Below are 24,393 nucleotides of genomic sequence, written 5' to 3' on the forward strand. Positions count from 1 at the left end.
GCGTAGCAGTTTCCGTGGTGTAGCGGTTATCACGTCTGCCAACACGCAGAACGTCACCGGTTCGATTCCGGGCGGAAACACATTTTCGTCGCACTCAACAAGACACTTGCTACAATCTCTACGGTGAACATTTAAATCAATTTCAAACGTCCAACCACCAGGCTGCAGATGGCTCAAATGATACATGAAACTCTTTCAGAAGCGGCTACTTGGTTTTTGTGCTTACCTGGAGGGCTGGAAATGCGCGGAACAGCCGCCGGCATGCCAGTAGTCGCCACACGTTCGCACGAAACGCAAGGGCTCGTCCGGGATTTGAACCCGGGACCTCCTGCACCCGAAGCAGGGATCATACCCCGAGACCAACGAGCCTTCTCGATGCACATGAGTAACGCCTCCGTTCTTGGTATCACCGTGCAGAGCTACTGCTCACCCAGCGTTCTCCCTGGCTGTTGCGGTTTGATTGTTTTTATCGTTGTCTTTTACTATAGCAACTTCTAGAATCGGACGGAGCTCGTAACCGATGCCCTTGCTTACGCAGGAAAAATCTGTTGGAACTACGGTTTTCCAGGTAGTAGAACGGCAAAACCGTCGTTTCCGTGGTGTAGCGGTTATCACGTCTGCTTTACACGCAGAAGGTCCCCGGTTCGATCCCGGGCGGAAGCACGACTTTTTTTAAACCCGTTTTCGGATTCCATTTCCGAGATAACGTCACGTCTGCGTATGCCGGGATAATAAATGTCGTGTGCTACACCGATATCGCGTTATTTTACTGTCAAATGCTCTTGCTTCCATAGTGCACCGGTATTCAGTAACTCAGAACGCTCGTAGCCCCATTCTGGCCGGCAAAATTTAGTATCCATTTCTTCAAGACTACTTCAAGTTCGCTTCATACTGGCTTTCCTGAGCTCTTTGCACTCGCCTTGTCACAACTCTCTTGAAGCGTGAACGTAACTAATAGTGAGAAACTCTTAACTACGCTCAGTCTTGTATCCCACGCTTTGGTTGACGTTGTCGCTAATCAGATGAAGGTAGACTGCTCCACGATTGAGCTTCGTCTCCAATCACGGTGCACACGTTCTGCAAAGACAACCTTTGTTTTCCGTAGCATGCAAGATTACTGTCGGCTCTTCTACAGAAATCGACCTATGTAATTTACTGGTATCAGATTCTTGCCATATCAAACGGTCCCTTCATGACCGTAGGGCCACACACAGCGTGCTGCGGCACGCATCTGTTCTTCATTGCAGAGCTACAAACGTGGGTGAGCTCCACCTACTCTTCAGCACGGTCAAAACGATAGGGCTCGTCCGGGATTTGAACCCGGGACCTCCTGCACCCAAAGCAGGAATCATACCCCTAGACCAACGAGCCACCTGCTGCTAGCAGTGAAGGTAATCCAGAGCAGTCCACCTCCGAGGAACACAAACTTTCATGTAAATCAGGAAGAAAAGCGCTTTCTGAAGGCAGCGCCCACCACTGATGGCAAGAATATTAAAGGCAATGAATGTAGAGTGAATAATTTCATCGCGCTCTGCAGATGAACAGACGGTGGTGTTTCACTTTCGTCATGTGGTTTCTCAGTGTCAAGGGAAGGCAAATGCACTAAACAAAAGAACACCGGGAATCCGAAACACCAACTCATAACGAAAAGATAGCGGAATATACTGCAAGCAAAACTTCCAAACACGACTCCTGAAGGCGTCTGTGCCTTAAGAATTATTCCGTGCAACAATGATCATCTACGAAGAGCCAACTGTATATGTCGCTCCACCACGCAAATTTTTTTGATATCGTTTTACCTAAATTTCCATTACCTGTTCTTTACAAGAATACCGTGTGGCTTTCAACTGGTCTGCTTCGTCCAGCAGCGATAGTAGTAAGTAAACCGACCACAGTATCATTAGAAGTAGGTCAGACACAAAAATCGGAGTTGCTCTGTAGCTCATGTTATTCTGCTTTCAAATGCAATTGTATGGCTGGGAATAGTGGCGTACTCCTGTAATGCAGGCGTCCGGGAGGCCGTTGCTGTGGGAGACATCTGGGAACAACTACAGATACGGCCGTTTCATTAGCTCAGGAACGACCGCGATGCTCTTATCGAGCTCTGCAGATTGACCAGACTGCAGTGCGGAATTTTCGGCTAGTGGTGGCTCGGGGTTAAGAGAAGTCGGGAGCTGTGAGCAAAACTACATGGGGAAACCGAAACAGACGACTCATAACGAAAAGATTGCGGAATGTACTGCAAAAGCAAACGTTGGAGAAGACGAACTCTGAAGCCGTCGGTGCTTTAACAATCATTCCGTGCAGCAACGATAATCTGGGAAGAGCGAAGGGTGGGTACCGCTCGACCACACAACAAAATTTTATATAATGTTCTACTTGTTCTAAATTTGCGTTTCCAGATCATCAGTAAAATACTGTGTGATTTACACCTGGCTTGCTTCTTCGAAAAGCGATATTAAGAAATACATCGACTGCAACGTCATTAGGGGTCGCGGGTCCGGGCGCCGGCGCGCCAGCGGCGGCCTGTCGGGGCTGCTGGTGCCTCCATGTAGAGCTACCGCTGGGCCCGGGCTCCTTGCCGCTAACGAAGTGATTGCTTTTGGTGACATCATTTGCAATAGCGACTGCGCGAATTGGCGGTAGCTCTTACGGAAAGCAAGAGTAGCTGATGCTACCGAGGACTCGGCCGCGTTCATTGCCGACGACTTCTTGGGCTCTTATTCATGGTGGCATTCAGACAGGCAAGGGTGCTGTCGATTGTTAGGTACGAATGCGAAATTCCTGCATTGTGCGCTGGGCCCGGGCTCCTTGCAGCTAACGAAGTGATTGCTTTTGGTGACATCATTTGCAATAGCGACTACGCGAATTGGCGGTAGCTCTTACGGAAAGCAAGAGTAGCTGATGCTACCGAGGACTCGGCCGCGTTCATTGCCGACGACTTCTTGGGCTCTTATTCATGGTGGCATTCAGACAGGCAAGGGTGCTGTCGATTGTTAGGTACGAATGCGAAATTCCTGCATTGTGCGCTGGGCCCGGGCTCCTTGCCGCTAACGAAGTGATTGCTTTTGGTGACATCATTTGCAATAGCGACTGCGCGAATTGGCGGTAGCTCTTACGGAAAGCAAGAGTAGCTGATGCTACCGAGGACTCGGCCGCGTTCATTGCCGACGACTTCTTGGGCTCTTATTCATGGTGGCATTCAGACAGGCAAGGGTGCTGTCGATTGTTAGGTACGAATGCGAAATTCCTGCATTGTGCGTTTCCGCAAAGTGATTTTTACGCCAAAGTTGCGATCGTCCTCAAGTTGTGTCACATGTGGAGCTCACAGCGTAGCAGTTTCCGTGGTGTAGCGGTTATCACGTCTGCCAACACGCAGAACGTCACCGGTTCGATTCCGGGCGGAAACACATTTTTGTCGCACTCAACAAGACACTTGCTACAATCTCTACGGTGAACATTTAAATCAATTTCAAACGTCCAACCACCAGGCTGCAGATGGATCAAATGATACATGAAACTCTTTCAGAAGCGGCTACTTGGTTTTTGTGCTTACCTGGAGGGCTGGAAATGCGCGGAACAGCCGCCGGCATGCCAGTAGTCGCCACACGTTTGCACGAAACGCAAGGGCTCGTCCGGGATTTGAACCCGGGACCTCCTGCACCCGAAGCAGGGATCATACCCCGAGACCAACGAGCCTTCTCGATGCACATGAGTAACGCCTCCGTTCTTGGTATCACCGTGCAGAGCTACTGCTCACCCAGCGTTCTCCCTGGCTGTTGCGGTTTGATTGTTTTTATCGTTGTCTTTTACTATAGCAACTTCTAGAATCGGACGGAGCTCGTAGCCGATGCCCTTGCTTACGCAGGAAAAATCTGTTGGAACTACGGTTTTCCAGGTAGTACAACGGCAAAACCGTCGTTTCCGTGGTGTAGCGGTTATCACGTCTGCTTTACACGCAGAAGGTCCCCGGTTCGATCCCGGGCGGAAGCACGACTTTTTTTAAACCCGTTTTCGGATTCCATTTCCGAGATAACGTCACGTCTGCGTATGCAGGGATAATAAATGTCGTGTGCTACACCGATATCGTCTCATTTTACTGTCAAATGCTCTTGCTCCCATAGTGCACCGGTATTCAGTAACTCAGAACGCTCGTAGCCCCATTCTGGCCGGCAAAATTTAGTATCCATTTCTTCAAGACTACTTCAAGTTCGCTTCATACTGGCTTTCCTGTGCTCTTTGCACTCGCCTTGTCACAACTCTCTTGAAGCGTGAACCTAACTAATAGTGAGAAACTCTTAACTACGCTCAGTCTTGTATCCCACGCTTTGGTTGACGTTGTCGCTAATCAGATGAAGGTAGACTGCTCCACGATTGAGCTTCGTCTCCAATCACGGTGCACACGTTCTGCAAAGACAACCTTTGTTTTCCGTAGCATGCAAGATTACTGTCGGCTCTTCTACAGAAATCGACCTATGTAATTTACTGGTATCAGATTCTTGCCATATCAAACGGTCCCTTCATGACCGTAGGGCCACACACAGCGTGCTGCGGCACGCATCTGTTCTTCATTGCAGAGCTACAAACGTGGGTGAGCTCCACCTACTCTTCAGCACGGTCAAAACGATAGGGCTCGTCCGGGATTTGAACCCGGGACCTCCTGCACCCAAAGCAGGAATCATACCCCTAGACCAACGAGCCACCTGCTGCTAGCAGTGAAGGTAATCCCAAGCAGTCCACCTCCGAGGAACACAAACTTTCATGTAAATCAGGAAGAAAAGCGCTTTCTGAAGGCAGCGCCCACCACTGATGGCAAGAATATTAAAGGCAATGAATGTAGAGTGAATAATTTCATCGCGCTCTGCAGATGAACAGACGGTGGTGTTTCACTTTCGTCATGTGGTTTCTCAGTGTCAAGGGAAGGCAAATGCACTAAACAAAAGAACACCGGGAATCCGAAACACCAACTCATAACGAAAAGATAGCGGAATATACTGCAAGCAAAACTTCCAAACACGACTCCTGAAGGCGTCTGTGCCTTAAGAATTATTCCGTGCAACAATGATCATCTACGAAGAGCCAACTGTATATGTCGCTCCACCACGCAACTTTTTTTGATATCGTTTTACCTAAATTTCCATTACCTGTTCTTTACAAGAATACCGTGTGGCTTTCAACTGGTCTGCTTCGTCCAGCAGCGATAGTAGTAAGTAAACCGACCACAGTATCATTAGAAGTAGGTCAGACACAAAAATCAGAGTTGCTCTGTAGCTCATGTTATTCTGCTTTCAAATGCAATTGTATGGCTGGGAGTAGTGGCGTACTCCTGTAATGCAGGCGTCCGGGAGGCCGTTGCTGTGGGAGACATCTGGGAACAACTACAGATACGGCCGTGTCATTAGCTCAGGAACGACCGCGATGCTCTTATCGAGCTCTGCAGATTGACCAGACTGCAGTGCGGAATTTTCGGCTAGTGGTGGCTCGGGGTTAAGAGAAGTCGGGAGCTGTGAGCAAAACTACATGGGGAAACCGAAACAGACGACTCATAACGAAAAGATTGCGGAATGTACTGCAAAAGCAAACGTTGGAGAAGACGAACTCTGAAGCCGTCGGTGCTTTAACAATCATTCCGTGCAGCAACGATAATCTGGGAAGAGCGAAGGGTGGGTACCGCTCGACCACACAACAAAATTTTATATAATGTTCTACTTGTTCTAAATTTGCGTTTCCAGATCATCAGTAAAATACTGTGTGATTTACACCTGGCTTGCTTCTTCGAAAAGCGATATTAAGAAATACATCGACTGCAACGTCATTAGGGGTCGCGGGTCCGGGCGCCGGCGCGCCAGCGGCGGCCTGTCGGGGCTGCTGGTGCCTCCATGTAGAGCTACCGCTGGGCCCGGGCTCCTTGCCGCTAACGAAGTGATTGCTTTTGGTGACATCATTTGCAATAGCGACTGCGCGAATTGGCGGTAGCTCTTACGGAAAGCAAGAGTAGCTGATGCTACCGAGGACTCGGCCGCGTTCCCCCCCTGTGGGTTCGGGGGTAAGAATAGGCCCACGGTATTCCTGCCTGTCGTAAGAGGCGACTAAAAGGAGTCTCAAACGTTTCGGCCTTATGTGATGGTCCCCTACCGGGTTTGACCTCCATCTTCTAAATTCTTCCGAAGAGCGAGCTGATTGGGGAAGGGCGCCTTACAAGGTGCAATGTGTCCATCGCTCATTACCATCTCTAGCTTGGTTGGTCGTCGTCGCATAGCTGTCCCGCCCACTCACCATCTCTAGGGCGTGGCTTTGTTCTTGGGTGCGGTTTTTGCAGTCTGCTCTGCTGTGTCGCTTTATGCGCCAATGACGATCATGGACTACATTTCACCTGAAATCCAGCACGGTAGCCAGTCCGTTGTGGTGGGGCCGCCATGTACCCTGTCGGTTGTAGCCCCCTGACAACACAGGGATCGCTCTACTGATGCCTGCGCCGTTAACTCCCCGCGTATGCCAAGGAGTAGATGCCTGTCTCCTTGGGGCATCGGGACTCCCGGCAATGGCCATCCCGCCAGGTGGTCGTTGCTGAGGCTGGGTGGCGCCCGTGGGGAGGGCCCTTGGTCGGAGTAGGTGGCATCAGGGCGGATGACCCGCGATGAAGCGTGGTACATCATCTCTTGCTGGCGGCCAGCCGCCAGCAGTCTCTAAGCGTTCTCGGCCTCAATATAACGCTCAGGCATATGATCCACAATCGTTCCCCTCCCTGGCCACACCATGGGAGGAACGAAAGGCTACGGTTGGCAGCGAACCTTATTCACCTCGCTATTTAGTCTGTACACGAGTCGATGGGGAATCGTTTATGGCGACCAAGCCTCAGTTTTTTGTCGAGCACTTGGAGGACAAGTTTGGGGAGGTGGAGGGCTTGTCCAAAATGCGCTCTGGGGCAGTATTGATCAAAACGGCATCCTCTGCACAGTCACGGCGGTTACTCGCTTGTGACAAGTTGGGGGATGTTTCCGTCACGATCACACCCCATAAGAGTCTCAACATGGTCCAGGGCATTATATTCCATAGGGACCTACTCTTGCAGTCAGACGACGAGCTACGCGCCAATTTAGAACGGCGGGGTGTTCACTTCGTCCGGCGCGTCCATCGGGGTTCGAGGGATAATCAGGTAGCCACCGGTGCCTTCATCTTGGCCTTCGAGGGTGACGTCCTACCCGAAAAGGTCAAGGTGATGGTCTACCGATGTGATGTGAAGCCCTATATCCCTCCCCCGATGAGGTGTTTCAAATGCTGGAAGTTCGGCCACATGTCATCTCGGTGTACTTCCAGCATGACATGCAGAGATTGTGGACGCCCTTCACATCCTAATACTGCATGTGCGCCGCCTCCCATCTGTGTGAACTGCGGCGAACACCATTCCCCTTGCTCGCCAGACTGCAAGGTTCTACTGAAAGAACGAAGGATCATGGAATATAAGACCCTGGACCGCATGACCTATACTGAGGCAAAGCGGAAATACGAGAGGCTACATCCTGTGGCTCTGACCAGCTCCTATGCCACCGCTGCCAAAACAGTAGTTTTGTCATCTGCTGCACCGATTCCACTGAACACTCTGAGCCGGAATACTACACCTGCCCCCTTGATGGTGGGGGGCACTTCCCCATCTGTTGCTCCTGCACCACCTACCTCAGGAGCAACGACCCCCCAACCATCGGGGACACAAGTCCCCAACTCTAAGCCGGAGAAGCGTCCGACTTCTTCGGCGACTCTCTCTCGCAAGGGATCCCTCGGGTCCCTCCCTTCCCAGGTTTCCACCTCTGGGAAGGGTGACGTCAGCCAATGGCTGAAAAGCAGGCCAGCGGCTGGTCGCAGGGCTTCCCGCTCCTCCTCCGTCCCGGAGACTGACTCGGTGGAGCCCTCCCAGCCAGTAAAGCCCAAGGAGCAGAGAGAGAAGACGAAGAAGAAGAAGGCCTCTAAGGCCAAGGAACGCGCGGTGGCATCCGCCCCACCGCTCCATACAGGCTCTGCGTCTGAGGATGAGGTGGAGATCATGGCGTCCGCTGAGGACCTGGATCTCGCCATACCCTCAGACGCCAAGGACGCCGATTGTACTGGTCCTCGATCGGTGACAGCAGGTGACCCAGTGACGTGATCTGCCTCCTCGGTCCCTTCACGCCTATTTCGCCCATGGACAATGTGATTCTCCAGTGGAACTGCAGCGGTTTTTTCCACCACCTTGCTGAGCTCCGCCAACTCGTCAGCAGTCACCCTTTCTTCTGCATTGCCCTCCAGGAAACGTGGTTTCCGACAATGCGGACCCCTGCCCTACGAGGGTATCGGGGTTATTATAAGAACCGGGCAGCTTATGAGAGGGTGTCTGGTGGAGTCTGCGTCTACGTCCTTAACTCTATCTACAGCGAGTGTGTGCCTCTTCATACACCCTTAGAGGCTGTCGCTGTAAGGATGTGGACGCCTCAGCCTATTACTGTCTGCAGTTTGTACCTTCCGCCGGATGGTGATGTCTCTCGTCATGTGTTGGCTGCATTGATAGGACAACTGCCGCCTCCCTTTGTGTTGCTGGGCGACTTTAACGCCCATAACCCCTTGTGGGGTAGCGCCGCGATTACTGGCCGGGGCAGAGATGTCGAGACTCTTCTGTCACAGCTTGACCTCTGCCTTTTAAACACGGGAGAGGCGACCCACTTTAGTGCGGTCCATGGCTCGTTTTCGGCCATTGACCTTTCTATTTGCAGCCCCGGACTTTCACCATCCATCCACTGGAGGGTCCATGACGACTTATGTGGTAGTGACCATTTCCCCATCTTTCTGTCACTGCCACAGCGTCACTCTTCTGAACGCCCCTCCAGATGGGCTCTGAATAAGGCTGATTGGGACTTATTTACATCTGTCGCAGTGATCGCACCTCCTTCCACTGATCCGATTGATGCGGTGGTTCAGTCGGTCACCACCAGCATCGTTTCTGCGGCGGCATCTGCGATTCCCTGTCCATCCGGGGCACCTCGGCGGAGGACTGTGCCGTGGTGGTCGCCCGAGATCGCAGAGGCGATTCGAGATCGCTCTTCAGCGCCATAAGCGGCACCCGTCGTTGGAGACCCTCATTGCTTTTAAACAGTTCCGCGCCCGAGCCCGACGCCTTATTCGCCAACGGAAGCAGGAGTGCTGGGAACGTTATGTTTCCACCATTGGCGTCCGTACCTCCGCATCGCAGGTTTGGGCCAAGATTCGGCGACTCCAAGGCTATCGGCCACCTGTCTCTGTCCCTGGGCTTTCGCTGAATGGAGCAGTGTGCACCGACTCCGACACGATTGCGGACCGGTTAGCAGAGCATTTTGCTCAGTGTTCCGCGTCAACGAACTACCCGTTGGCCTTCCGCTCCCGGAAAGAGCGGTTGGAAAGTCGGAGGCTTTCCTTTCACACGCGCCACGCGGAGTCGTACAATGCTCCTTTCAGCGAATGGGAATTCCAGAGCGCACTTTCTGCTTGCCCTGATACGGCTCCTGGACCAGACCGCATTCACAGCCAGATGCTGAAACACCTCTCAGTGCCTTGCCAGCGACGCCTCCTAGATCTTTTCAATCGCGTCTGGGTCGAGGGTGTTTTCCCGTCTCAATGGCGGGAAAGCATAGTCCTCCCCGTATTGAAACCTGGCAAGAACCCGCTGGAGGTGGACAGCTATCGCCCCATAAGCCTCACCAACGTTCCTTGCAAGTTGCTGGAACGTATGGTGAGCCGGAGGTTGAGTTGGCTCCTCGAGTCTCGGGGCCTTCTGGCTCCGTCTCAGGGTGGGTTCCGTAAAGGCCGCTCTGCCGTCGATAATCTGGTCTCCCTGGAGTCTGCCATCCGTACAGCCTTTGCGCGCCGCCAACATCTGGTTGCCGTCTTCTTCGACATGCGGAAGGCATACGATACGACTTGGCGCCATCACATCCTGGCCACACTTCATGAGTGGGGCCTTAGGGGCCCGCTCCCGATTTTTATTCAGAATTTTCTTTCGTATCGTTCCTTCCGCGTGCAAGTAGCTGCGTCGCATAGTTCCTCCCGGGTCCAGGAGAACGGGGTCCCACAGGGGTCTGTCCTCAGTGTGTCCCTGTTTTTAATTGCCATCAATGGGCTTGTTGAGGCGGTGGGGTCGTCAGTCGCGGCTTCTTTATATGCGGACGACTTCTGCCTATATTACAGCTCCAGTGGCATCGCCGCTGCTGAACGGCAGCTGCAAGGTGCCATCCGCAAGGCGCAGTCATGGGCTGTAGCGCACGGCTTCCAGTTTTCGGCCGCGAAGACCTGCGTTATGCATTTCTGCCGGCGTCGCACGGTTCACCCTGAGCCGCGCCTTTACCTTGACGGTGAACCTCTTGCTGTGGTCGCGACGCATCGGTTCTTGGGACTGGTGTTCGATACCCGGTTGACTTGGCTGCCCCATATTAGGCAGCTGAAGCAAACATGCTGGCGGCACTTAAACGCTCTCCGTTGCTTAAGCCACACCAGGTGGGGTGCCGACCGGTCCACCCTCCTCCACCTATATCAAGCGCTGATCCAGTCCCGCCTTGATTATGGGTGTGTGGCGTACGGTTCTGCCTCGCCTTCGGCGTTGCGATTGCTGGATCCCATACACCACTGCGGGATCCGCCTCGCCACGGGAGCGTTCCGGACAAGCCCCGTCGACAGCATACTTGTGGAGGCTGGTGTCCCTCCATTGCGGTTCCGGCGTGACCGCCTTCTGGCCGCCTATGCCGCGCACGTTTATAGCGTGCCAGGGCATCCAAACTACCGTCTCCTGTTCCCGCGCTCGATCGTCCATGTTCCAGACAGGCGGCCCCGGTCAGGGTGTCCCATTGCGGTTCGCCTCCGGGACCTTCTCCGTGGCCTTGACTTTTTTCCTCTGCCGCCTGTTTTCCGGGCCAATCTCCGTCTGCCCCCGTGGAGTGTGCCCCGACCGTGCCTTCGGCTCGACTTGGCACAGGGTCCGAAGGTCACAGTGCCTCCGGAGGCCCTCCGCCGCCGCTTTCTTTCCATCCTGGCCGAGTTTCCGAACGCGGCGGTGGCCTACACCGACGGTTCGGTAGTCTCTGGTCACACTGGTTACGCTCTCACTCTACGGGATTATTGTGAGCAACGGTCATTGGCAGCTGGCTCCAGTGTATACACTGCCGAGTTGGTTGCCATCTATCGTGCCCTAGAGTTTCTCCGCTCCCGCTCAGGTGAGTCCTTTGTCATCTGTAGTGACTCCCTGAGCGGTTTACGAGCTCTTGACCAGTGTTTCCCTCGTTCCCGTCTGGTGATGGCCATCCAGGAGTCCCTCCATACTCTCGTCCGTTGCGGCCGCTCTGTCACCTTTGTTTGGTCCCCGGGTCACGTCGGCATCCCGGGTAACGAGCGGGTTGACGAACTGGCGAAACAGGCGGTCAGTTCCCCGGCCATGGGGATCGGTCTTTTAGAGAGTGACGTCCGATCCGTATTGCGGCAGAAGGTCCTTGCTGCTTGGCGTGATGAGTGGCGCACCCTGCCCTCTCCCAACAAACTTCGGGCAGTCAAGGAGACAACCAGTGTGTGGCGCTCCTCCATGCGGGGGTCTCGCAAGGACGCTGTCGTCCTCTGCCGGCTCCGCATAGGACATACCCGGCTCACGCACGCGTATCTCTTGTGCCGTGACGACCCGCCTCTCTGTCGCTGCGGATTGGCCCTGACCGTGGTACACGTCTTACTCGACTGCCCACTTTTAACTGCCCTCAGGCAGACGTTCGCGCTGCCTGATACACTCCCTGCTCTTTTAACCGATGACTCTACTATGGCTGACTTAGTTCTCCGTTTTATTCGAGCAGGGGGTTTTTATCATTCAAAATGAGAGTCCCCTTTTAATTTTTTTTAGTGTCGACTGTGGCTTTTGGCCTGGGGTTTTAGTTTGTGGTGTTTTAATGTGTCCCTTGGTTGTTGGCCTTTCCAGTTTTATTTTCATGGTCGGCCAATGACCGTCGCACTCTGTGTGTCTTTTAATCTCTTTTCTCTGGTCTTTGTCTATGTCTTTCTTGTACTGTGTCGTCCCTTGTCGTCTCTGTTATGTGTTTATTGCTTGTTGGACTTTTCTTCGTGTATTGTTATGGTCATGGAACAAGGGACCGATGACCTAAGTAGTCTGGTCCCTTTAACCCCCACAAACCAACCAACCAACTCGGCCGCGTTCATTGCCGACGACTTCTTGGGCTCTTATTCATGGTGGCATTCAGACAGGCAAGGGTGCTGTCGATTGTTAGGTACGAATGCGAAATTCCTGCATTGTGCGTTTCCGCAAAGTGATTTTTACGCCAAAGTTGCGATCGTCCTCAAGTTGTGTCACATGTGGAGCTCACAGCGTAGCAGTTTCCGTGGTGTAGCGGTTATCACGTCTGCCAACACGCAGAACGTCACCGGTTCGATTCCGGGCGGAAACACATTTTTGTCGCACTCAACAAGACACTTGCTACAATCTCTACGGTGAACATTTAAATCAATTTCAAACGTCCAACCACCAGGCTGCAGATGGCTCAAATGATACATGAAACTCTTTCAGAAGCGGCTACTTGGTTTTTGTGCTTACCTGGAGGGCTGGAAATGCGCGGAACAGCCGCCGGCATGCCAGTAGTCGCCACACGTTTGCACGAAACTCAAGGGCTCGTCCGGGATTTGAACCCGGGACCTCCTGCACCCGAAGCAGGGATCATACCCCGAGACCAACGAGCCTTCTCGATGCACATGAGTAACGCCTCCGTTCTTGGTATCACCGTGCAGAGCTACTGCTCACCCAGCGTTCTCCCTGGCTGTTGCGGTTTGATTGTTTTTATCGTTGTCTTTTACTATAGCAACTTCTAGAATCGGACGGAGCTCGTAGCCGATGCCCTTGCTTACGCAGGAAAAATCTGTTGGAACTACGGTTTTCCAGGTAGTACAACGGCAAAACCGTCGTTTCCGTGGTGTAGCGGTTATCACGTCTGCTTTACACGCAGAAGGTCCCCGGTTCGATCCCGGGCGGAAGCACGACTTTTTTTAAACCCGTTTTCGGATTCCATTTCCGAGATAACGTCACGTCTGCGTATGCAGGGATAATAAATGTCGTGTGCTACACCGATATCGCGTTATTTTACTGTCAAATGCTCTTGCTCCCATAGTGCACCGGTATTCAGTAACTCAGAACGCTCGTAGCCCCATTCTGGCCGGCAAAATTTAGTATCCATTTCTTCAAGACTACTTCAAGTTCGCTTCATACTGGCTTTCCTGAGCTCTTTGCACTCGCCTTGTCACATCTCTCTTGAAGCGTGAACCTAACTAATAGTGAGAAACTCTTAACTACGCTCAGTCTTGTATCCCACGCTTTGGTTGACGTTGTCGCTAATCAGATGAAGGTAGGCTGCTCCGCGATTGAGCTTCGTCTCCAATCACGGTGCACACGTTCTGCAAAGACAACCTTTGTTTTCCGTAGCATGCAAGATTACTGTCGGCTCTTCTACAGAAATCGACCTATGTAATTTACTGGTTTCAGATTCTTGCCATATCAAACGGTCCCCTCATGACCGTAGGGCCACACACAGCGTGCTGCGGCACGCATCTGTTCTTCATTGCAGAGCTACAAACGTGGGTGAGCTCCACCTACTCTTCAGCACGGTCAAAACGATAGGGCTCGTCCGGGATTTGAACCCGGGACCTCCTGCATCCAAAGCAGGAATCATACCCCTAGACCAACGAGCCACCTGCTGCTAGCAGTGAAGGTAATCCCAAGCAGTCCACCTCCGAGGAACACAAACTTTCATGTAAATCAGGAAGAAAAGCGCTTTCTGAAGGCAGCGCCCACCACTGATGGCAAGAATATTAAAGGCAATGAATGTAGAGTGAATAATTTCATCGCGCTCTGCAGATGAACAGACGGTGGTGTTTCACTTTCGTCATGTGGTTTCTCAGTGTCAAGGGAAGGCAAATGCACTAAACAAAAGAACACCGGGAATCCGAAACACCAACTCATAACGAAAAGATAGCGGAATATACTGCAAGCAAAACTTCCAAACACGACTCCTGAAGGCGTCTGTGCCTTAAGAATTATTCCGTGCAGCAATGATCATCTACGAAGAGCCAACTGTATGTGTCGCTCCACCATGCAAATTTTTTTGATATCGTTTTACCTAAATTTCCATTACCTGTTCTTTACAAGAATACCGTGTGGCTTTCAACTGGTCTGCTTCGTCCAGCAGCGATAGTAGTAAGTAAACCGACCACAGTATCATTAGAAGTAGGTCAGACACAAAAATCGGAGTTGCTCTGTAGCTCATGTTATTCTGCTTTCAAATGCAATTGTATGGCTGGGAGTAGTGGCGTACTCCTGTAATGCAGGCGTCCGGGAGGCCGTTGCTGTGGGAGACATCTGGGAACAACTACAGATACGGCCGTGTCATTAGCTCAGGAACGACCGCGATGCTCTTATCGAGCTCTGCAGATTGACCAGACTGCAGTGCGGAATTTTCGGCTAGTGGTGGCTCGGGGTTAAGAGAAGTCGGGAGCTGTGAGCAAAACTACATGGGGAAACCGAAACAGACGACTCATAACGAAAAGATTGCGGAATGTACTGCAAAAGCAAACGTTGGAGAAGACGAACTCTGCAGCCGTCGGTGCTTTAACAATCATTCCGTGCAGCAACGATAATCTGGGAAGAGCGAAGGGTGGGTACCGCTCGACCACACAACAAAATTTTATATAATGTTCTACTTGTTCTAAATTTGCGTTTCCAGATCATCAGTAAAATACTGTGTGATTTACACCTGGCTTGCTTCTTCGAAAAGCGATATTAAGAAATACATCGACTGCAACGTCATTAGGGGTCGCGGGTCCGGGCGCCGGCGCGCCAGCGGCGGCCTGTCGGGGCTGCTGGTGCCTCCATGTAGAGCTACCGCTGGGCCCGGGCTCCTTGCCGCTAACGAAGTGATTGCTTTTGGTGACATCATTTGCAATAGCGACTGCGCGAATTGGCGGTAGCTCTTACGGAAAGCAAGAGTAGCTGATGCTACCGAGGACTCGGCCGCGTTCATTGCCGACGACTTCTTGGGCTCTTATTCATGGTGGCATTCAGACAGGCAAGGGTGCTGTCGATTGTTAGGTACGAATGCGAAATTCCTGCATTGTGCGTTTCCGCAAAGTGATTTTTACGCCAAAGTTGCGATCGTCCTCAAGTTGTGTCACATGTGGAGCTCACAGCGTAGCAGTTTCCGTGGTGTAGCGGTTATCACGTCTGCCAACACGCAGAACGTCACCGGTTCGATTCCGGGCGGAAACACATTTTTGTCGCACTCAACAAGACACTTGCTACAATCTCTACGGTGAACATTTAAATCAATTTCAAACGTCCAACCACCAGGCTGCAGATGGCTCAAATGATACATGAAACTCTTTCAGAAGCGGCTACTTGGTTTTTGTGCTTACCTGGAGGGCTGGAAATGCGCGGAACAGCCGCCGGCATGCCAGTAGTCGCCACACGTTTGCACGAAACGCAAGGGCTCGTCCGGGATTTGAACCCGGGACCTCCTGCACCCGAAGCAGGGATCATACCCCGAGACCAACGAGCCTTCTCGATGCACATGAGTAACGCCTCCGTTCTTGGTATCACCGTGCAGAGCTACTGCTCACCCAGCGTTCTCCCTGGCTGTTGCGGTTTGATTGTTTTTATCGTTGTCTTTTACTATAGCAACTTCTAGAATCGGACGGAGCTCGTAGCCGATGCCCTTGCTTACGCAGGAAAAATCTGTTGGAACTACGGTTTTCCAGGTAGTACAACGGCAAAACCGTCGTTTCCGTGGTGTAGCGGTTATTACGTCTGCTTTACACGCAGAAGGTCCCCGGTTCGATCCCGGGCGGAAGCACGACTTTTTTTAAACCCGTTTTCGGATTCCATTTCCGAGATAACGTCACGTCTGCGTATGCAGGGATAATAAATGTCGTGTGCTACACCGATATCGCCTCATTTTACTGTCAAATGCTCTTGCTCCCATAGTGCACCGGTATTCAGTAACTCAGAACGCTCGTAGCCCCATTCTGGCCGGCAAAATTTAGTATCCATTTCTTCAAGACTACTTCAAGTTCGCTTCATACTGGCTTTCCTGAGCTCTTTGCACTCGCCTTGTCACATCTCTCTTGAAGCGTGAACGTAACTAATAGTGAGAAACTCTTAACTACGCTCAGTCTTGTATCCCACGCTTTGGTTGACGTTGTCGCTAATCAGATTAAGGTAGGCTGCTCCGCGATTGAGCTTCGTCTCCAATCACGGTGCACACGTTCTGCAAAGACAACCTTTGTTTTCCGTAGCATGCAAGATTACTGTCGGCTCTTCTACAGAAATCGACCTATGTAATTTACTGGTTTCAGATTCTTGCCATATCAAACGGTCCCCTCATGACCGTAGGGCCACACACAGCGTGCTGCGGCACGCATCTGTTCTTCATTGCAGAGCTACAAACGTGGGTGAGCTCCACCTACTCTTCAGCACGGTCAAAACGATAGGGCTCGTCCGGGATTTGAACCCGGGACCTTCTGCATCCAAAGCAGGAATCATACCCCTAGACCAACGAGCCACCTGCTGCTAGCAGTGAAGGTAATCCCAAGCAGTCCACCTCCGAGGAACACAAACTTTCATGTAAATCAGGAAGAAAAGCGCTTTCTGAAGGCAGCGCCCACCACTGATGGCAAGAATATTAAAGGCAATGAATGTAGAGTGAATAATTTCATCGCGCTCTGCAGATGAACAGACGGTGGTGTTTCACTTTCGTCATGTGGTTTCTCAGTGTCAAGGGAAGGCAAATGCACTAAACAAAAGAACACCGGGAATCCGAAACACCAACTCATAACGAAAAGATAGCGGAATATACTGCAAGCAAAACTTCCAAACACGACTCCTGAAGGCGTCTGTGCCTTAAGAATTATTCCGTGCAGCAATGATCATCTACGAAGAGCCAACTGTATGTGTCGCTCCACCACGCAAATTTTTTTGATATCGTTTTACCTAAATTTCCATTACCTGTTCTTTACAAGAATACCGTGTGGCTTTCAACTGGTCTGCTTCGTCCAGCAGCGATAGTAGTAAGTAAACCGACCACAGTATCATTAGAAGTAGGTCAGACACAAAAATCGGAGTTGCTCTGTAGCTCATGTTATTCTGCTTTCAAATGCAATTGTATGGCTGGGAGTAGTGGCGTACTCCTGTAATGCAGGCGTCCGGGAGGCCGTTGCTGTGGGAGACATCTGGGAACAACTACAGATACGGCCGTGTCATTAGCTCAGGAACGACCGCGATGCTCTTATCGAGCTCTGCAGATTGACCAGACTGCTGTGCGGAATTTTCGGCTAGTGGTGGCTCGGGGTTAAGAGAAGTCGGGAGCTGTGAGCAAAACTACATGGGGAAACCGAAACAGACGACTCATAACGAAAAGATTGCGGAATGTACTGCAAAAGCAAACGTTGGAGAAGACGAACTCTGAAGCCGTCGGTGCTTTAACAATCATTCCGTGCAGCAACGATAATCTGGGAAGAGCGAAGGGTGGGTACCGCTCGACCACACAACAAAATTTTATATAATGTTCTACTTGTTCTAAATTTGCGTTTCCAGATCATCAGTAAAATACTGTGTGATTTACACCTGGCTTGCTTCTTCGAAAAGCGATATTAAGAAATACATCGACTGCAACGTCATTAGGGGTCGCGGGTCCGGGCGCCGGCGCGCCAGCGGCGGCCTGTCGGGGCTGCTGGTGCCTCCATGTAGAGCTACCGCTGGGCCCGGGCTCCTTGCCGCTAACGAAGTGATTGCTTTTGGTGACATCATTTGCAATAGCGACTGCGCGAATTGGCGGTAGCTCTTACGGAAAGCAAGAGTAGCTGATGCTACCGAGGACTCGGCCGCGTTCATTGCCGACGACTTCTTGGGCTCTTATTCATGGTGGCATTCAGACAGGCAAGGGTGCTGTCGATTGTTAGGTACGAATGCGAAATTCCTGCATTGTGCGTTTCCGCAAAGTGATTTTTACGCCAAAGTTGCGATCGTCCTCAAGTTGTGTCACATGTGGAGCTCACAGCGTAGCAGTTTCCGTGGTGTAGCGGTTATCACGTCTGCCAACACGCAGAACGTCACCGGTTCGATTCCGGGCGGAAACACATTTTTGTCGCACTCAACAAGACACTTGCTACAATCTCTACGGTGAACATTTAAATCAATTTCAAACGTCCAACCACCAGGCTGCAGATGGCTCAAATGATACATGAAACTCTTTCAGAAGCGGCTACTTGGTTTTTGTGCTTACCTGGAGGGCTGGAAATGCGCGGAACAGCCGCCGGCATGCCAGTAGTCGCCACACGTTTGCACGAAACGCAAGGGCTCGTCCGGGATTTGAACCCGGGACCTCCTGCACCCGAAGCAGGGATCATACCCCGAGACCAACGAGCCTTCTCGATGCACATGAGTAACGCCTCCGTTCTTGGTATCACCGTGCAGAGCTACTGCTCACCCAGCGTTCTCCCTGGCTGTTGCGGTTTGATTGTTTTTATCGTTGTCTTTTACTATAGCAACTTCTAGAATCGGACGGAGCTCGTAGCCGATGCCCTTGCTTACGCAGGAAAAATCTGTTGGAACTACGGTTTTCCAGGTAGTACAACGGCAAAAACGTCGTTTCCGTGGTGTAGCGGTTATCACGTCTGCTTTACACGCAGAAGGTCCCCGGTTCGATCCCGGGCGGAAGCACGACTTTTTTTAAACCCGTTTTCGGATTCCATTTCCGAGATAACGTCACGTCTGCGTATGCAGGGATAATAAATGTCGTGTGCTACACCGATATCGCGTTATTTTACTGTCAAATGCTCTTGCTCCCATAGTGCACCGGTATTCAGTAACTCAGAACGCTCGTAGCCCCATTCTGGCCGGCAAAATTTAGTATCCATTTCTTCAAGACTACTTCAAGTTCGCTTCATACTGGCTTTCCTGAGCTCTTTGCACTCGCCTTGTCACAACTCTCTTGAAGCGTGAACGTAACTAATAGTGAGAAACTCTTAACTACGCTCAGTCTTGTATCCCACGCTTTGGTTGACGTTGTCGCTAATCAGATGAAGGTAGACTGCTCCACGATTGAGCTTCGTCTCCAATCACGGTGCACACGTTCTGCAAAGACAACCTTTTTTTTCCGTAGCATGCAAGATTACTGTCGGCTCTTCTACAGAAATCGACCTATGTAATTTACTGGTATCAGATTCTTGCCATATCAAACGGTCCCCTCATGACCGTAGGGCCACACACAGCGTGCTGCGGCACGCATCTGTTCTTCATTGCAGAGCTACAAACGTGGGTGAGCTCCACCTACTCTTCAGCACGGTCAAAACGATAGGGCTCGTCCGGGATTTGAACCCGGGACCTCCTGCATCCAAAGCAGGAATCATACCCCTAGACCAACGAGCCACCTGCTGCTAGCAGTGAAGGTAATCCCAAGCAGTCCACCTCCGAGGAACACAAACTTTCATGTAAATCAGGAAGAAAAGCGCTTTCTGAAGGCAGCGCCCACCACTGATGGCAAGAATATTAAAGGCAATGAATGTAGAGTGAATAATTTCATCGCGCTCTGCAGATGAACAGACGGTGGTGTTTCACTTTCGTCATGTGGTTTCTCAGTGTCAAGGGAAGGCAAATGCACTAAACAAAAGAACACCGGGAATCCGAAACACCAACTCATAACGAAAAGATAGCGGAATATACTGCAAGCAAAACTTCCAAACACGACTCCTGAAGGCGTCTGTGCCTTAAGAATTATTCCGTGCAGCAATGATCATCTACGAAGAGCCAACTGTATGTGTCGCTCCACCACGCAAATTTTTTTGATATCGTTTTACCTAAATTTCCATTACCTGTTCTTTACAAGAATACCGTGTGGCTTTCAACTGGTCTGCTTCGTCCAGCAGCGATAGTAGTAAGTAAACCGACCACAGTATCATTAGAAGTAGGTCAGACACAAAAATCGGAGTTGCTCTGTAGCTCATGTTATTCTGCTTTCAAATGCAATTGTATGGCTGGGAGTAGTGGCGTACTCCTGTAATGCAGGCGTCCGGGAGGCCGTTGCTGTGGGAGACATCTGGGAACAACTACAGATACGGCCGTGTCATTAGCTCAGGAACGACCGCGATGCTCTTATCGAGCTCTGCAGATTGACCAGACTGCAGTGCGGAATTTTCGGCTAGTGGTGGCTCGGGGTTAAGAGAAGTCGGGAGCTGTGAGCAAAACTACATGGGGAAACCGAAACAGACGACTCATAACGAAAAGATTGCGGAATGTACTGCAAAAGCAAACGTTGGAGAAGACGAACTCTGAAGCCGTCGGTGCTTTAACAATCATTCCGTGCAGCAACGATAATCTGGGAAGAGCGAAGGGTGGGTACCGCTCGACCACACAACAAAATTTTATATAATGTTCTACTTGTTCTAAATTTGCGTTTCCAGATCATCAGTAAAATACTGTGTGATTTACACCTGGCTTGCTTCTTCGAAAAGCGATATTAAGAAATACATCGACTGCAACGTCATTAGGGGTCGCGGGTCCGGGCGCCGGCGCGCCAGCGGCGGCCTGTCGGGGCTGCTGGTGCCTCCATGTAGAGCTACCGCTGGGCCCGGGCTCCTTGCCGCTAACGAAGTGATTGCTTTTGGTGACATCATTTGCAATAGCGACTGCGCGAATTGGCGGTAGCTCTTACGGAAAGCAAGAGTAGCTGATGCTACCGAGGACTCGGCCGCGTTCATTGCCGACGACTTCTTGGGCTCTTATTCATGGTGGCATTCAGACAGGCAAGGGTGCTGTCGATTGTTAGGTACGAATGCGAAATTCCTGCATTGTGCGTTTCCGCAAAGTGATTTTTACGCCAAAGTTGCGATCGTCCTCAAGTTGTGTCACGTGTGGAGCTCACAGCGTAGCAGTTTCCGTGGTGTAGCGGTTATCACGTCTGCCAACACGCAGAACGTCACCGGTTCGATTCCGGGCGGAAACACATTTTTGTCGCACTCAACAAGACACTTGCTACAATCTCTACGGTGAACATTTAAATCAATTTCAAACGTCCAACCACCAGGCTGCAGATGGCTCAAATGGTACATGAAACTCTTTCAGAAGCGGCTACTTGGTTTTTGTGCTTACCTGGAGGGCTGGAAATGCGCGGAACAGCCGCCGGCATGCCAGTAGTCGCCACACGTTTGCACGAAACGCAAGGGCTCGTCCGGGATTTGAACCCGGGACCTCCTGCACCCGAAGCAGGGATCATACCCCGAGACCAACGAGCCTTCTCGATGCACATGAGTAACGCCTCCGTTCTTGGTATCACCGTGCAGAGCTACTGCTCACCCAGCGTTCTCCCTGGCTGTTGCGGTTTGATTGTTTTTATCGTTGTCTTTTACTATAGCAACTTCTAGAATCGGACGGAGCTCGTAGCCGATGCCCTTGCTTACGCAGGAAAAATCTGTTGGAACTACGGTTTTCCAGGTAGTACAACGGCAAAACCGTCGTTTCCGTGGTGTAGCGGTTATCACGTCTGCTTTACACGCAGAAGGTCCCCGGTTCGATCCCGGGCGGAAGCACGACTTTTTTTAAACCCGTTTTCGGATTCCATTTCCGAGATAACGTCACGTCTGCGTATGCAGGGATAATAAATGTCGTGTGCTACACCGATATCGCGTTATTTTACTGTCAAATGCTCTTGCTCCCATAGTGCACCGGTATTCAGTAACTCAGAACGCTCGTAGCCCCATTCTGGCCGGCAAAATTTAGTATCCATTTCTTCAAGACTACTTCAAGTTCGCTTCATACTGGCTTTCCTGAGCTCTTTGCACTCGCCTTGTCACAACTCTCTTGAAGCGTGAACCTAACTAATAGTGAGAAACTCTTAACTACGCTCAGTCTTGTATCCCACGCTTTGGTTGACGTTGTCGCTAATCAGATGAAGGTAGACTGCTCCACGATTGAGCTTCGTCTCCAATCACGGTGCACACGTTCTGCAAAGACAACCTTTTTTTTCCGTAGCATGCAAGATTACTGTCGGCTCTTCTACAGAAATCGACCTATGTAATTTACTGGTATCAGATTCTTGCCATATCAAACGGTCCCCTCATGACCGTAGGGCCACACACAGCGTGCTGCGGCACGCATCTGTTCTTCATTGCAGAGCTACAAACGTGGGTGAGCTCCACCTACTCTTCAGCACGGTCAAAACGATAGGGCTCGTCCGGGATTTGAAGCCGGGACCTCCTGCACCCAAAGCAGGAATCATACCCCTAGACCAACGAGCCACCTGCTGCTAGCAGTGAAGGTAATCCCAAGCAGTCCACCTCCGAGGAACACAAACTTTCATGTAAATCAGGAAGAAAAGCGCTTTCTGAAGGCAGCGCCCACCACTGATGGCAAGAATATTAAAGGCAATGAATGTAGAGTGAATAATTTCATCGCGCTCTGCAGATGAACAGACGGTGGTGTTTCACTTTCGTCATGTGGTTTCTCAGTGTCAAGGGAAGGCAAATGCACTAAACAAAAGAACACCGGGAATCCGAAACACCAACTCATAACGAAAAGATAGCGGAGTATACTGCAAGCAAAACTTCCAAACACGACTCCTGAAGGCGTCTGTGCCTTAAGAATTATTCCGTGCAGCAATGATCATCTACGAAGAGCCAACTGTATGTGTCGCTCCACCACGCAAATTTTTTTGATATCGTTTTACCTAAATTTCCATTACCTGTTCTTTACAAGAATACCGTGTGGCTTTCAACTGGTCTGCTTCGTCCAGCAGCGATAGTAGTAAGTAAACCGACCACAGTATCATTAGAAGTAGGTCAGACACAAAAATCGGAGTTGCTCTGTAGCTCATGTTATTCTGCTTTCAAATGCAATTGTATGGCTGGGAGTAGTGGCGTACTCCTGTAATGCAGGCGTCCGGGAGGCCGTTGCTGTGGGAGACATCTGGGAACAACTACAGATACGGCCGTGTCATTAGCTCAGGAACGACCGCGATGCTCTTATCGAGCTCTGCAGATTGACCAGACTGCAGTGCGGAATTTTCGGCTAGTGGTGGCTCGGGGTTAAGAGAAGTCGGGAGCTGTGAGCAAAACTACATGGGGAAACCGAAACAGACGACTCATAACGAAAAGATTGCGGAATGTACTGCAAAAGCAAACGTTGGAGAAGACGAACTCTGAAGCCGTCGGTGCTTTAACAATCATTCCGTGCAGCAACGATAATCTGGGAAGAGCGAAGGGTGGGTACCGCTCGACCACACAACAAAATTTTATATAATGTTCTACTTGTTCTAAATTTGCGTTTCCAGATCATCAGTAAAATACTGTGTGATTTACACCTGGCTTGCTTCTTCGAAAAGCGATATTAAGAAATACATCGACTGCAACGTCATTAGGGGTCGCGGGTCCGGGCGCCGGCGCGCCAGCGGCGGCCTGTCGGGGCTGCTGGTGCCTCCATGTAGAGCTACCGCTGGGCCCGGGCTCCTTGCCGCTAACGAAGTGATTGCTTTTCGTGACATCATTTGCAATAGCGACTGCGCGAATTGGCGGTAGCTCTTACGGAAAGCAAGAGTAGCTGATGCTACCGAGGACTCGGCCGCGTTCATTGCCGACGACTTCTTGGGCTCTTATTCATGGTGGCATTCAGACAGGCAAGGGTGCTGTCGATTGTTAGGTACGAATGCGAAATTCCTGCATTGTGCGTTTCCGCAAAGTGATTTTTACGCCAAAGTTGCGATCGTCCTCAAGTTGTGTCACATGTGGAGCTCACAGCGTAGCAGTTTCCGTGGTGTAGCGGTTATCACGTCTGCCAACACGCAGAACGTCACCGGTTCGATTCCGGGCGGAAACACATTTTTGTCGCACTCAACAAGACACTTGCTACAATCTCTACGGTGAACATTTAAATCAATTTCAAACGTCCAACCACCAGGCTGCAGATGGCTCAAATGGTACATGAAACTCTTTCAGAAGCGGCTACTTGGTTTTTGTGCTTACCTGGAGGGCTGGAAATGCGCGGAACAGCCGCCGGCATGCCAGTAGTCGCCACACGTTTGCACGAAACGCAAGGGCTCGTCCGGGATTTGAACCCGGGACCTCCTGCACCCGAAGCAGGGATCATACCCCGAGACCAACGAGCCTTCTCGATGCACATGAGTAACGCCTCCGTTCTTGGTATCACCGTGCAGAGCTACTGCTCACCCAGCGTTCTCCCTGGCTGTTGCGGTTTGATTGTTTTTATCGTTGTCTTTTACTATAGCAACTTCTAGAATCGGACGGAGCTCGTAGCCGATGCCCTTGCTTACGCAGGAAAAATCTGTTGGAACTACGGTTTTCCAGGTAGTACAACGGCAA

At 51.2% G+C, this 24,393-nt stretch overlaps 19 non-coding genes across 19 annotated transcripts; 6 read left to right on the forward strand and 13 right to left on the reverse strand.

Annotated features, from left to right (window-relative positions):
- Nucleotides 1-297: 297 nt before the first annotated feature.
- Nucleotides 298-369, reverse strand: Trnap-cgg (transfer RNA proline (anticodon CGG)). Its single transcript has one exon. It is a non-coding gene; the product is annotated as a tRNA-Pro (tRNA).
- A 221-nt stretch (nucleotides 370-590) lies between these two features.
- Nucleotides 591-663, forward strand: Trnav-uac (transfer RNA valine (anticodon UAC)). Its single transcript has one exon. It is a non-coding gene; the product is annotated as a tRNA-Val (tRNA).
- A 636-nt stretch (nucleotides 664-1,299) lies between these two features.
- Trnap-ugg (transfer RNA proline (anticodon UGG)) lies at nucleotides 1,300-1,371 on the reverse strand. Its single transcript has one exon. It is a non-coding gene; the product is annotated as a tRNA-Pro (tRNA).
- Nucleotides 1,372-3,627: 2,256 nt separating this feature from the next.
- On the reverse strand, nucleotides 3,628-3,699 carry Trnap-cgg (transfer RNA proline (anticodon CGG)). The gene has a single exon. It is a non-coding gene; the product is annotated as a tRNA-Pro (tRNA).
- A 221-nt stretch (nucleotides 3,700-3,920) lies between these two features.
- Nucleotides 3,921-3,993, forward strand: Trnav-uac (transfer RNA valine (anticodon UAC)). The gene has a single exon. It is a non-coding gene; the product is annotated as a tRNA-Val (tRNA).
- Nucleotides 3,994-4,629: 636 nt separating this feature from the next.
- Nucleotides 4,630-4,701, reverse strand: Trnap-ugg (transfer RNA proline (anticodon UGG)). Its single transcript has one exon. It is a non-coding gene; the product is annotated as a tRNA-Pro (tRNA).
- A 7,950-nt stretch (nucleotides 4,702-12,651) lies between these two features.
- On the reverse strand, nucleotides 12,652-12,723 carry Trnap-cgg (transfer RNA proline (anticodon CGG)). The gene has a single exon. It is a non-coding gene; the product is annotated as a tRNA-Pro (tRNA).
- A 221-nt stretch (nucleotides 12,724-12,944) lies between these two features.
- Trnav-uac (transfer RNA valine (anticodon UAC)) lies at nucleotides 12,945-13,017 on the forward strand. Its single transcript has one exon. It is a non-coding gene; the product is annotated as a tRNA-Val (tRNA).
- A 636-nt stretch (nucleotides 13,018-13,653) lies between these two features.
- Trnap-ugg (transfer RNA proline (anticodon UGG)) lies at nucleotides 13,654-13,725 on the reverse strand. The gene has a single exon. It is a non-coding gene; the product is annotated as a tRNA-Pro (tRNA).
- A 1,790-nt stretch (nucleotides 13,726-15,515) lies between these two features.
- On the reverse strand, nucleotides 15,516-15,587 carry Trnap-cgg (transfer RNA proline (anticodon CGG)). The gene has a single exon. It is a non-coding gene; the product is annotated as a tRNA-Pro (tRNA).
- Nucleotides 15,588-15,808: 221 nt separating this feature from the next.
- Trnav-uac (transfer RNA valine (anticodon UAC)) lies at nucleotides 15,809-15,881 on the forward strand. Its single transcript has one exon. It is a non-coding gene; the product is annotated as a tRNA-Val (tRNA).
- Nucleotides 15,882-16,517: 636 nt separating this feature from the next.
- On the reverse strand, nucleotides 16,518-16,589 carry Trnap-ugg (transfer RNA proline (anticodon UGG)). Its single transcript has one exon. It is a non-coding gene; the product is annotated as a tRNA-Pro (tRNA).
- Nucleotides 16,590-18,379: 1,790 nt separating this feature from the next.
- On the reverse strand, nucleotides 18,380-18,451 carry Trnap-cgg (transfer RNA proline (anticodon CGG)). Its single transcript has one exon. It is a non-coding gene; the product is annotated as a tRNA-Pro (tRNA).
- A 221-nt stretch (nucleotides 18,452-18,672) lies between these two features.
- Nucleotides 18,673-18,745, forward strand: Trnav-uac (transfer RNA valine (anticodon UAC)). The gene has a single exon. It is a non-coding gene; the product is annotated as a tRNA-Val (tRNA).
- Nucleotides 18,746-19,381: 636 nt separating this feature from the next.
- On the reverse strand, nucleotides 19,382-19,453 carry Trnap-ugg (transfer RNA proline (anticodon UGG)). The gene has a single exon. It is a non-coding gene; the product is annotated as a tRNA-Pro (tRNA).
- Nucleotides 19,454-21,243: 1,790 nt separating this feature from the next.
- Nucleotides 21,244-21,315, reverse strand: Trnap-cgg (transfer RNA proline (anticodon CGG)). Its single transcript has one exon. It is a non-coding gene; the product is annotated as a tRNA-Pro (tRNA).
- Nucleotides 21,316-21,536: 221 nt separating this feature from the next.
- Nucleotides 21,537-21,609, forward strand: Trnav-uac (transfer RNA valine (anticodon UAC)). The gene has a single exon. It is a non-coding gene; the product is annotated as a tRNA-Val (tRNA).
- A 636-nt stretch (nucleotides 21,610-22,245) lies between these two features.
- On the reverse strand, nucleotides 22,246-22,317 carry Trnap-ugg (transfer RNA proline (anticodon UGG)). Its single transcript has one exon. It is a non-coding gene; the product is annotated as a tRNA-Pro (tRNA).
- A 1,790-nt stretch (nucleotides 22,318-24,107) lies between these two features.
- Nucleotides 24,108-24,179, reverse strand: Trnap-cgg (transfer RNA proline (anticodon CGG)). The gene has a single exon. It is a non-coding gene; the product is annotated as a tRNA-Pro (tRNA).
- Between the last annotated feature and the right edge of the window lie 214 nt (nucleotides 24,180-24,393).

This window comes from Schistocerca gregaria, chromosome 2, assembly GCF_023897955.1.
Source record: "Schistocerca gregaria isolate iqSchGreg1 chromosome 2, iqSchGreg1.2, whole genome shotgun sequence".
In the NCBI taxonomy this organism is placed as follows: Eukaryota; Metazoa; Arthropoda; class Insecta; order Orthoptera; family Acrididae; genus Schistocerca; species Schistocerca gregaria.